Raw genomic sequence first — 13,575 nt, forward strand, 5'->3', positions numbered from 1 at the left:
CGTTGCTGACGGGGACGGCGAAAAATACGTAATTCCTTTTTACCTCTGTCGCTATGACCCGCCTCTTCTTTTATACCCCTCCGTCCCGTGGAAGGGGGTCCAGGACTTTGAGGCGCGTCCACATTACTCTGTTCTCCATTCCTACTTCTAAAATTAAATCTATTCCTGCTGCAAGTAATTAATAATGGAAAGGTCTTTCCCGCGCTTTTTCTCTAGTTTTTAAACGACCCCTTGTTTCTATGTTGTAACTTAAGATCTGTTGGATTATTCTCAACCCAGTGAAGATGTAAGCAACGATGGATTAATTTAGATTTAAGTTATGTTTATTCCATATAATCTAATTGAATATGTAATAGTTAAGGTTAAAGTGAAAGGGTCATTGGTCTTGCATAAAACGTCTTTCATAAAAATCCACCGAAATTTGACAGGCATTTTCGAAAAAAGCTTGGGGAAAAAAACAGTTCTTCCATATGTGATATAATTTTTTTTCCAACCCTTATGGTTACAAAATGAGTTTTTTTTCTTTTTTTCATATTTTATCTATTTACGTCATCACTAGAGCCTCGTGATAATAATAAAAACCAGACCCGAATGTAAAATATAGTTTCACGCTATATTTTAGCTGGTGAAATGCTAATCCAAATTAATTGAGCAAGCTGTCCCATCACTTTCTAAAGAATTTCGTACGTCACAGCAGCATTAGATTTCTTATTTCTCAAAAATAGCTGTTCAATTCGGCATTGGAAATTTTAAAATTTAGCTTAAGAGTTACTAATCGTGAGTTAAATTTACACTTATGAAATTTTAGTGAAAGAAAAAGATACCTAAGTAATTTATTCAAATAATAATGCCTTTTAAACAGAAAATTTTAATATCTGTTCCTTCAGCCAATTAATTTTGACCACTTTAATCTTTTACTTACTTTTTCAAGGCTTTGTTTCCAAAGACATTTTTTATTAATATCTGGGACTTCAGTCTTAATTTTAATTAAGTGTGTTGAGAAAGTGTTTTAAACATTAGCAAAATAGGAATATGGCCAATATGCTATAATCTATTTATCAAGCTGTTTTCAAGAGTTTTGGAAAATTATCTTTAAAATATATATTGTCCGTAAAATCATGCTTGCGATCACCCCATGTAACTTCCCTCTAAAAATATCATGGGTGTATCGAAAGGCGTTATTGTTATTGTTATTGTTGAAGGGGGTGACGCGTCGCCGCGTCGAGCACCGATACCAAGGGTATATTGTGCGCCCCGAGCTGGTTAGACTGCGAAGAGTCCTGTCGCCTCGATGAATCGGAGAATCCGATTGGCCGAGACAGTAGAGAACTGGTGAGGTTCCATAGTATGCATATCAAAATGCTCAAACCTCATGGCCGCGAGGTAGTCGCAGCTGCAGAGGATATGGGAGAAGGTTTCCTCTACCTCCCGGCAGAACCTGCAGAGTGGGTCATCAACGATGCCCAATAAGTGCAGGTGTCTATTCAGCCGGCAGTGTCCAGTGAGGAGACTGGTAACCAGCCTAATTTTGCTTTTGGTGAGGGCAAGCAGTTCCTTTGCCCTTGTGATAGAAGGACCCGGGACAAACTCCTTGGCTTGTCTCTGCCCATCCATGTCAAGCCAGAGCTGCAGTTGAAGTGCAGACATCCGGCAGTGAATCCTATGGCGAATGATGCCATGGGGGATGGGAACCGCAGGCTCAGGTCCGAAGAACTTCGCCTCAGCCCCCCTTTTGGCATACATATCAGCCCTCTCATTGCCCAGGTATCCGCAGTGCCCTGGCACCCACAACAATTGAACCTTGTTGCGGGCAGCCAAAGAGCCCAGCAGATCCAGACAGCTGAGAACCAGTCTAGAATCGACAAGGCACTGATTTAGTGCCTTGAGGGCGGCCTGACTATCCGAATAAATCTGAATCGTCCGTCCGCGGTAGTTTTTCTTGTTGCAGAAATCCGCGCATAAACAAATGGCCATGATTTCCGCTTGGAAAACACTGGCAAAGTTGCCAAGGCTCTCGTAAAAACCAAACTTCTTGGTCAAGCAGTAGACCCCGGCACCAGCACCAGAGTCCGTCTTAGAGCCGTCCGTGAACCAGACGGACTCCCCCCCAGTTCCAAGGACTGGGGTAGATCGAAAGGCGTAGTTATAATTAATTTTACAACTATTGTGTTAACCACCACCGCCACTTCTTCTAAATTTGAACATTAGCACTAGACACTTTATTTTGCGGACGCTGTACTTCCATTCGGAAGCCCTTAACGCTTGGCTTTTAGTTAATTAAAGACTATAGTTCGCCACAGGGAACGAAACAATATTGGAAAAACGACGGTGGACCCCCCCCTTAAAATTGCTACTAATAAAACATGGCTGCAATAAGGAGGGTTACGCTATATTCTAACCTAAAGCCTAGTTTAGAAAAGCCATCATTTCTCTGACCCTTTACAATAACTCCTATATAACAGCTAGGTCCTGATTGCAACCTTTTTTGAACCTAATTTGCATTGGAAATCACGCTTTTTCCAACGCAACCAAGTTTGAAACCTTACGTATCCTCTTATCTTTCTTTTTTAAGGAATAAAAAATGGCCACCACTCTCTTTCTTTTATACAGTCTGTTTAATGATTTAAAGCCATTATAGCCAAAGGCGGGGAGTTTGAGATAGGCGTAATGACGTCATTAATATCTTTCCTTACTCTCTACCTCTCCCTTTATTGTCTCTTTACAGTCTTTATTCTTTTTTGACGATAAAAGATGGTTCTCTTCCGCGCACCACGACACCCCTTTCCCACTCCCCGTTTAGTAATGTTAATATTAGGCCCGGCCAAGGCTTAGCGAGTCTCTATTGTTTCTGTCGTCTCCCCATGTTGTGCAGACTCTCAAATTGCAGCAACGTCTATTTGCGGATCATTTTGACCCCCCTATTTTCTTTTCTCCCCTTTATATTATAATAAAAAACCCTTCCTGACGAGGTTTACTATCTTTTCAGGCCTCTTTTCTACTAATAAAGCCTTAAAATTTAGTTTTAGTAGCGTCCCCTGTCAGTTAAACACAAGGTTTTTTTTTTCAATATTAAGATGTTGTATTAGTAGAGCCCCTATGAATTTAATGGATGCTTCGCCTAAAACACGTGTGTATTGAGGGAAAATTCGAATGGATTTACAGGCGTTTTCCGTTTGTAAGTTAGATAGCATTTTTTTCTGAAATAGAATTTAAAAGTATTTCAGATTTAAATTAAATTTAGTCCTTATTGCATAATTAGTAAGAATGATGTCATAAATATCCTAACAATCATAAGTATACCTTATCCTATTGTTATAATGAAAATTATCCGTTAATATTTTGATATTGATTAAATGATCTGATCAACAGGGGACCCTGCTCATGATGATTCAATTATTTAAAATATCCTAACAATCATAAGTATACCTTATCCTATTGTTATAATGAAAATTATCCGTTAATATTTTGATATTGATTAAATGATCTGATCACCAGGGAGCTCTGCTCATGATGATTCAATTATTTACAACTATCGAAACTGCACGTTGTTTTCTGCGCGTTTGAAGGGTCTGGAAACTGGGAATAGTTTACTGTCCGCATGGGCACTAAACACAATGCAGTCTTTGGGCAAACCTGTATGAAATATCTCTAATAGAAACAAGTGTTTTTACAAATTTAAAATTCCATAAAATGATGCTTAAATAGGGCCTATTCAAGAACCTAAACTGTTGTAACGGACCCAAGCTTGAGGAACTGATCTAATGAACCTTTCCCTACCATACCATAAGTTTATAAGATATGTTCCATAAGTATAACACTACCATGATACTTCGTAATGCTAGAGCGAGTTCGAGCTAGTTCGAGAACGACAAGCAAGAATTGACTACACGCGGTTTTGCAGTCCATCTTCCTATTTAGTCTGTATACTAAGCCTTTCACTGTGCCTCACCAGGAGTCGCTTTACGAGAATCTATGGCCTACTTCAATCACTTCATGACAAGCTCCAGTTTGTAACTAGTGACAAACTTATGGAACATATCTTATGAACGTATGTTAATTGTTACTCATTTCAAGCTAGCTTGCGGTTCGGTCAATTATCTAAAATTTTACGACAATGCACGCATAAAGAACAAACTCACAAACAGACAAATAAGTAAATAAATCACTTTGTATTTAAAAACTACGTGACGGCTTGTTGTAAATGAAATATTCCTCCTTTTTACTTTTTTGCGATATATTCATAGTTAATATGTCGTAGGCGTTTCATATCCACAGGAGGAGGGAGTAGACGAATTTCCTGTCTCTAACAGCTTTTCCATGCTCAGTTCCTGCAGCCCTTCTCGCCTTTTTTTCCCCATCCAAGAATCGTATAAATGATGTAATAACTCCCTAGTTTATATATCGGCTAAAGCTCTACCGAGCTCTACTACAATCCCCCCTGCTTTTTAATTTTTTTACTACGTTTTTAGTAATTAGACGAACCGAGGCTTAGCCAACTTCCTTCGATCGTCGGATCTTATTTGAAATTTCCTTTTTATTTCCTCAAACGAGGAATGAAGGGTTCTATACGGTTTTTAAAGTCAATAATTTGAGGCCATGAGTCACCCATTCCCCTTCCGGAAATAGTGTTTTCCTTCCTTCAACTTTACGCAGTTTAATAATCATCTCATCAATGGTCCAATTTTTATACGGACATTCCCAAATGATTTAATTCAAAATTGTCCAAGTTCTAAATTTTGGGAATTTTTGAGGATCAATTTTAGGCTTAAGTTAGCAAAATTTCAAACCCTCGTAGAGTTAGTAGTATAATCGTGTTTCCTAATTCGCGAAAATGATTTCTTTGAGTTCTTTACTTTAGTCACTTTAAATCATAAACCAAATAAACAAATGTGAAGTTCCCAAAAATATTGACGAGTTCTAATTGAGCTTCTGACTGCTGCCATTTGCAAGATGGCCTCGGATTCAAACCAAAACGCATTCATAATTAATATATGTTCATAACCCATTTACTAATTATTGGTCAAATTGGATAAATAGGTCAAAGCTTTTAAAATGTGCATCCATTAACCCTTTATTGATACCTTCTATAGGTTATAATTAATAGGTTACTTAATATCAGTCAAATCGGTTGAAACGTATACGAACGTTATTCAATAGTAAAGGTTTTCTGCATTCCTGAGCGCCATTTTCCAAGATGGCCGTGCATTGGAAAAATCTTAATGGTAACTTCCCTGAAAAGTTTCAGTCTTTTAAGTCAAACGGTTTGGACTTGGCGTTGGATGAATCAGTCAATCAGGACTAAAGATAACAAGATAAGTTCATAAGATATGTTCCATAAGTTTGTCACTGGTTACTGAAAGCTTGTCATGAAGTGACGTAAGTCATAAATTCTCGGAAAGCGACGCCAGGTGAGGCGCTGTCAAAGGTTTAGTAATACAGACTAAATAGGAAGATGGATTGCAAAACCGAGTGTAGTCAATTCTCGCTTGTCGTTCTCGAACTAGCTCGAACTGTAAGTCTCTAGCATTACGAAGTATAGGAAGTGTCATACTTATCAAACATATCTTATAAACTTATGATAACAACAATGATAATTAGAAATTTCTAATTAGTTTTGATAATAATTAAAAATATCGAATCCCTTTTAAATGCAATCCCATTCTAGGAATTATGGTCAAAAATCAGTGCAATGTAGAAAGCACACCTATAATGAATTCTTTTTCAATAAAAGCTTTGTTATAATATCTTTAGTAGGCGGTATAAAAGTCGGTAAAATATTCAAGCGAATTGGCATATAAAACCAAATATTTTTCAGTGTTCCGCCTAAATTATGTTCACTCCCGTAAATATAGTCTCTCTCTCGCGTGGCTGACGATGAGTGAACGCTTTTAGACTGTACTAAAATACAACTTTAGAAGGGATAAATCTTCCCATAGAAGCAATACGGTAATTCTCCTTGCAAAACCTTGCTTTTCGAAGGCTGGCTTATACTATAGCGTTTAGTTCACCACAGATAAAGTAATATTTTATTTAGGAGCATCGGGAGCGCGGAAAAACATTTCAATTGTTGTCAACGGTGAATCCATTATAATAGCGGGAATGGGAATACGGGGATATAAGGGAAGGGATAAGACACCCTTACACCCCCGTCGTTTTGTTACTGTATTAGCTTTATTTTTTTACTAATACCATAAATTTATGATCTATCATTAAGTTCTTACGTCTCAATGTGATCTATGGATTACTAATCTCTCCACCAGCAGACGATAGTCCGTCTCCTGTCTATCTGGTTTTAAGTTATATGCGAAACAACTACAGTGAAAGGCTTCCCTTTACTGTACTCTTAGTATGAAACACGAGAATTGAGTTGAAAAAAACCTCTTCTAGATTCAGTAGAAACACAGGTTGAAGCTAGCTGGATAAAAAGAGGGACCCTAAATTAAAAGTTGCACACAAGAGAGCCAGGCTAGGGAAAGAAAAATCTCTTCTGGGTTTTTCGCAGCCGACCTCTTCAAAGCGCTAGCGTCTAAGGAACGATGCAGGAGAGTGACGTTCCACCAAAACCCTACAGATGGATACTTACAGGGGATGATTCGCTTATGCAAAAAGCGATAAGAATTCGTCAAAAAAGAGGCGGAAAAGCGAGAAAATGAAAAGAACAAGCATACAGTTATATAAGGATTGGGGTGGGTGGGAGGTGGCTCGAGGTTTACCCCTCCTGTTAAAACCATTTGGCAACTATCATAAATGCAACTTAAAAGAGAAACGATTCCCATACCGGGAAATAATAAAAAAAGAAATAAGAAAACTAAATTTGAATACGCCGGAATAAAACCCCTTTTCAAACCCAAAAGAGATCAGAAAAACGTTTAAGACCGCTCTTAACAAGATGGACTCTCTTTATTAATGTTTGTATCTTAGTGAAATTGTTAACTGTACTTTTTGGTGGCAAATTACTAGGCCACAAGATTTCCTGTTATTCCACAGTAGTTTATTAGCAATATTTAAAAAGAGTTGCCATTTTATTCATAATGAGTATTTGCAAGATTTCTAAATGAGTATTGCCAAGAGTGCTACATGAGTATTGCCAAGATTTCTAAATGAGTATTGCCAAGATTTCTAAATGAGTATTGCCAAGATTTCTAAATGAGTATTGCCAAGATTGCTACATGAGTATTGCCAAGATTTCTAAATGAGTATTGCCAAGATTTCTAAATGAGTATTGCCAAGATTTCTAAATGAGTATTGCCAAGATTTCTAAATGAGTATTGCCAAGATTTCTAAATGAGTATTGCCAAGATTTCTAAATGAGTATTGCCAAGATTTCTAAATGAGTATTGCCAAGATTTCTAAATGAGTATTGCCAAGATTTCTAAATGAGTATTGCCAAGATTTCTAAATGAGTATTGCCAAGATTTCTAAATGAGTATTGCCAAGATTTCTACATAAACAGCCCAGATTGCTAAATGAAACCATTATAAATTAACAGCCAAGCTTTCCAATTAATACTCAAGCTTTCTAAATAATTGCCTAGGTTTCCATTTAATTGTCAAGATTTCAAAATTAATATTCAAGCCAATATAAGTTTTAATAGACAATATTTTCAAATTAATTTTATAAGTAAGTTCCATAATTTTTAAATTTAACTGTTAAACTGTAGTGAAAATTATTTTATTATTTTGAAAAAAGGATTACCCCTAGACCTTTCCAAAACGGTTTAAAACGCCGCGGCTTACTAGTTTTAATTCGAATCCAACTTCGTTAGTTTCAAAACTATTAGATTCTGAAAAATATCTTTGGGTAAAAAAACTAAATATTTAGAAAGGGATGCGTTATTTATATCGTGTACGTCCGTGACTAGTTTTGATTTTCCCGCGTGCCCCTCATTTTGCTGATATTTTCGCCTATTTAATAATTCATCCGAGTAATATTTGACTTTTCCAAAACTCATTCCCTTTTTTTACGTCCTGACTTATTCTGACGAAATGACCAAATACAAATTATGAATTTTTGACAACGACCCGTTATAGCTTTTATCATAAGTTCATAAGATATATGTTCCATAAGTTTGTCACTGGTTACAAACTGGAGCTTGTCATGAAGTGACTTAGGTCATAGATTCGGGGTAAAGCGACGCCTGGTGAGGCGCTGTCAAAGGATTAGTACAGACTAAATAGGAAGATGGACTGCAAAACTGATTGTAGTCAATTCTCGCTTGTCGTTCTCGAACTAGCTCGAGCTGTAAGTCTCTAGCGTACGTAAGAAGTATATTAAGTGTCATACTTATGGAATATATCTTATGAACTTATGCTTTTATTTAAATGGGGTTGGTTGCTTTTAAAAAACGCCACCGTTTGCGTGTTCTATATAAGTTTTCTAATTAAAGGTTTTAAACTATTTTCCACACAAAGTTATAAACACTCCCCTCGCCTTATGGGAAGCGAGCTCCACGTGCAATTTTTATGAATAATTAAAACGTCAATTTCCATATTTTAAATTAATAACATATAAGTGAGCAATAATTTAGTTTAAAACCATTTATGTTAAAGTATAATATTGCAAAAGTGCATTACTAAGACTAAACTAAATTTTCTTGTTCAAATTCAGAGTTAAATTAAAAAAAAACTAAAAATTTTACGAACAACTAAACATTATATTCGGTTAATACGAAAACAACTATTTTCAAATGAATAATTTATAATTTTCGTTCAAAATTATATGAAATTAATATTGCTAATTTGCATAAACAATATTATTGGTAATTTTTTTGGGTGGTTAATTTAAATTTTACATTGGGAGAAAAAAAGCAACCAAAGATTATAATTTGTTAAAGATTATTAAACCTGATATGAGTAAACATTTTAAATGAATAATTTATATTATTTTTAAATTAACAATTAATACCCGGCTGTTTAGCTCTATCCCAAAATATTATCCTTTTTTTTTTCAATTCGATTAGAGAATTTGTAGGATTTGTTTGAATGGTATTTAATATCGAATTTTTAAGTTACTATATTTCTAAAATCATTTATTTTTGGTATTTGAGCTCAGCGGTCCTATAATTCCTATAAAATCCTATATTTTTGAACGTGCCCCATATTATCCTATAATATCCTTTTTTTTTAATTAGTCGAAGTTTTTGTGTAGTTTAGCATCAAGTTGATCAAAATTTAGCGCTTTTATCGAGATCTTATTTGACTAGACACCGAAGATTTTTTTTTACACATTATATTTTAATTAAGTTCCTCTTATCAAAGTAAAATCCGATTTGTCATTTTTTCGACATTTTTTACATAGTTTAAACCAAAATAGTAAGCCCTATATTTTCCTATAAAATTTTATAATTCCGGAAAAAAATTCATATTTTGCCTATATGGAATTTAAATTTTTGGTTGCGCTCCTTGGAAGTACTGTCTTTAATGTCTATATATTTGTACCTTATTTCTTTAGCTTATAGTCTACAATATGTTATTGCTTTTTTTATGTCAATTTACAGCAGTACCATTTAATTTATAATACCTCTAAATTTAACTTTAACAAAAAATACCTGCTATAAAGGTTACCCTTTATAAAAGATCCACCACGTGTTGTTTATTCCGTTCATTACTCGTGGAAAAATAATATTACAATCTCTTCATAATAAAGCATCTTAATTGGGCGAATCATTACGAGTATACTTCTAACGCGAGCCGTTTAAACTTTTAATCGGGTTCAAACCGCTTCTTTTTTCGTATGACTTTGGGCCTAATTAGGATTCAATATTCATTATTCATCATCTACCCCCCTGAAACTAATAACGCGAAATCACGATTACCGGCTAAAGTATATAAATTTCAAAGACTGATATTTTTATATCATAAGTTTAAAAGATGTTTTCCATAAGTATGACACTTCCTATACTTCCTAATGCTAGTGACTTACAGCTCGAGCTAGTTCATGAACGACAAGCGAGAATTGAAGTCCCACACTCGGTTTTTCAATCCATCTTCATATTTAGCAAGAAGCGATATCTAGTTTACTAGAGAGAAGTTATAAATTCACCACATTTCCAGCTTTATCTCCAGTCCAAACGTAGGTCCGAAGTTAATCCCCGCCTCTAAATTACAACCAGCATCTCATTGGTTCTTGAAAACTCACGTCAGCGCGACGCGAATGACGAAAATGACGTATTTTCCGACTGTGGAGAGGCGAAATAGCCCGGCCTCCTTTTACGTCCCCCCTTGTATTTTGAAAGGGGGACTGGGACTATGACGCGCGAATACTTAGACATCTTATACCTTCAAGTCCCTAGTAAACTAGATATCGCTTCTTTTATTTAGTCTGTGCTAAGCCTTTGACAGCGCATCACCAGGCGTCGCTTTACCTCGAATCTATGACCTACGCCTCTTTATAACAAGCTCCAGTTTGTAACCAGTGACTGACTTATGGAACTTATCATATGAACTTATGTTTATATTAGGGTCAATTCGGATTTGGAGGAGACAGATTTGCTTTTGCGAGCAAATCGTTATTTCTTATTTCTGTATTGAAAAAAAAAAGGAAAAAAAAAATATCGTGTCACGAGTAGCCGAGGGGTCGGACGTTTAAGAAAAAGTGTACGGGATTTTGAAATCCAATTTGATTTCTTCAGATTTCGTCGGATTTCATCGGATTTCATTTGATTTCGTCGGATTTCATTTGATTTCATCGGATTTCGTTTGATTTCGTCGGATTTTGTTTGATTTCAGAATCCGATAAAATCCAATGGATTTCGCCGAATTTTGAGATTTTTCCCGTGATTCCGTCGGATCTTGCTATTTTTACCGTGATTTCGATGGATTTAGCGAAATTTCCCTTGATTTCGTTGGATTTTGAGGTTTTTCGCCTGATTTCCTCGGATTTGTGATTTCTTTTGATTTTGTATTTCGTGAATTTTGTAGTGGATTTCACGATTTCTTTACTGATTTTGTGATTTCGCTTCTCATTTCGTGATTTCTATGTTGATTTTGTGATTTCTTTACTGATTTTGTGATTTTTTTTACTGATTTTATGATTTCTTTACTGATTTTGTGATTTCGTTACTGATTTCGGATTTTTTATTTGATTTCGAAATCAGCATTGATTTCGGATTTCTTAAATTGGATTTCACGGGTAGCGTACGGGATTTCATGAATGACCGACCCCTCGCGAGTAGCTCTTTGAATTAATATCGATTATTATGATAGGGCAGAAAAAATAATAATAACTACTTTCTGATCTATTAAGAACAGTGTATTGATAGATATTAATGATGGAAAAAATATATTATTGGAAATTTTGGATTTTTTTCAGTTGTTTTTATACGATGGGAATTGAAGTTCATTTCATTTGAAGAAGTATGCGCAATTTGAGCAGTTTTGTGTTTTCGGAATTATATTGCGATTTTAAGACCATGGGAGATGTTGCTTTTCACTGTAGATTAGCTTATGTACCGCCCAGAAATATACCGGTGCAATATGGTACAAGGTGGTTTGTTAATGTCAGAATTGATAATAGGTGTAGAGCGCTATTTGAAACTGAAATCAACGTTGCATTTTTGGTCTTTTCCAAGCCACATACTGTACTAGAAGTAATGGGTCGTTGTCGGGTCATTTTTATTAGTTTTCTAGCCGCCATTTTAAATGATGGTGGCAATTCGATCCGCAAAAGATATTAATCAAGTCTAGAGGATATAGGGCACCAATGCACTAAATATTAAAGAAATCGGTAGAAATGCACCGATGTTATTCTGTAATGAAGGGTTATTTACATTTCTGGCCGCCATTTTCCAAGATGGCGGTGGATTGTAAAAATATTTCGCAATGTGTGCCTTCTACTTAAGAGTAACGTCCCTAACAAATTTCAGCCTTCTGGGTAAAGCAGTTTGGCTGGATGTTGATTATCAGTCAGTCAGGACTTTGACTTGTAAACAGTTTGAAATTTGCGTCGGAAACCGTGGTTTTTAAATGTAATAATTCGGAATGATGAATTTATTTTTTGAGACAACATTTAAGTTTAATAACTTAGAGGTACTTACAAAGACAATGTTTGTGATTGTGAACCAAAAATCAGAGTAGGTATCAAAGATTCTGATTAACAACGACGCTTGTAGAATATTTGGTTTGGGATGAAGTTCTAAACTGTATACATAAAGAGGTTTTTTTGCACTTAATGGAGAAAACAAAATAGGAAAAACTTGTAGGAAACAAAACTTTTTATACAATCTAGTAATAGATCGGTACCGAACCACTCTGATTTAATATGGAATTAGTAGTGAAGTGGTTTATGACTCAAAGCTGCAACATTTTTTTTTTCATTCGAATATAAATAATTTTTTCTAAATTGATCTTTGTTATTTAGTGCAAGTATTAATACCGTAAGTTCATAAGATATGTTCCATAAGTTTGTTACTGGCTACAAACTGGAGCTTGTCATGAAGTGAGTGCCCTAGGTCATAGATTCGAGGTAAAGCGATGCCTGGTGAGATGCTGTCAAAGGCTTAGTACAGATTAAATAGAAAGATGGACTACAAAACCGAGTGTAGGACTTCAATTTTCGCTTGTCGTTCTTGAACTAGCTCTCAGTAAGCCTCTAGTATTATGAAGTACATCAGGTAGTGTCATACTTATGGAACATATCTTATAAACTTATGTCAATACATATATTCATTGAGGAAACTTGTGAATGGTTTTCTAGCATTTATCAACTTGATGAGTAGAACTTTGTCCACTCACTAAGTTGATAAATGTGCCACAAAACCAGATACAAACCGTGAGTTCCGCAACTGTCGTTTCAGTTATTTTTTGTTATAAATCCGTTGTGGCTAAGCTGAGCCTCTAAGTCGGAAATGTCTATGCGTAACGTGTTCCGTTTCCTATACCCGTTTTAAGTTTGATTTCCGATTTCTCTATCCCGCGATTCCATCTCATTGTAGCTTTTTAATTGACTTCCACGATCGAAGTTTAAAATTAGTTGAATCACAAATTAACATTTAAATTTCCGTTACATATTTTTTCACAATAAAAACCCCTTCTTAAAGGGATACTCAGGGCTATAATTGTTTTCTTTTTTACTCAAAAGAGCGTATAAAATAATGAATGAATCAATTGGAACCATGTTTCTATCTACAATATTAAAGAGGATACAGACAATTAAGTTAAGGTAATGACGCGTTATAGGCGTCGCCGCGGAGCACTGGGGAGTACACCTATTAGACGACTAGTACCACCTGACGAATTCGACCAATAGGGGTACTCTCCAGTACTTTGTGGGAAGCCTGACGCGTAGTGTCCTTTACTAGACATTACGGAAACTTAATTGCTTGTATCTTCTTTAATATTGTAGATAGAAACATGGTTCCAATTGATAATATTCATTATATTATACGCTCTTTCGATTAAAAAAGAAACCATTGTAGCTCGGAGTTTCACTTTAAGCACTGACGTTCTTTTAGTTGTTATATATCTAAGAAAGTCGCTTTCTTCGAATAAGATAGATAAAAATGCTTTACTAGTTACTAGGCCTACCACCATAGTGTTGTTTTGCTTAATTATTTCCTTTGTTATCAAATATGAGTGT

The 13,575-nt window shown here is 35.5% G+C and overlaps 1 protein-coding gene and 1 long non-coding RNA gene across 3 annotated transcripts in view; both read left to right on the forward strand.

The window, feature by feature from the left end:
• The window catches only part of LOC149710188 (uncharacterized), a 321,109-nt gene that overhangs the window by 39,167 nt on the left and 268,367 nt on the right, over positions 1-13,575 (forward strand). The gene's annotated exons all lie outside the window — the stretch shown is intronic.
• Positions 3,276-3,555, forward strand: LOC149710189 (uncharacterized). The gene is made up of 3 exons (XR_016375672.1): positions 3,276-3,294; positions 3,370-3,420; positions 3,496-3,555. It is a non-coding gene; the product is annotated as an uncharacterized LOC149710189 (long non-coding RNA).

The sequence above is a fragment of the Phalangium opilio genome, unplaced genomic scaffold (assembly GCF_054372755.1).
Source record: "Phalangium opilio isolate 3A_F unplaced genomic scaffold, DU_Popi_V2 ptg000011l_1, whole genome shotgun sequence".
Classification (NCBI taxonomy): domain Eukaryota; kingdom Metazoa; phylum Arthropoda; class Arachnida; order Opiliones; family Phalangiidae; genus Phalangium; species Phalangium opilio.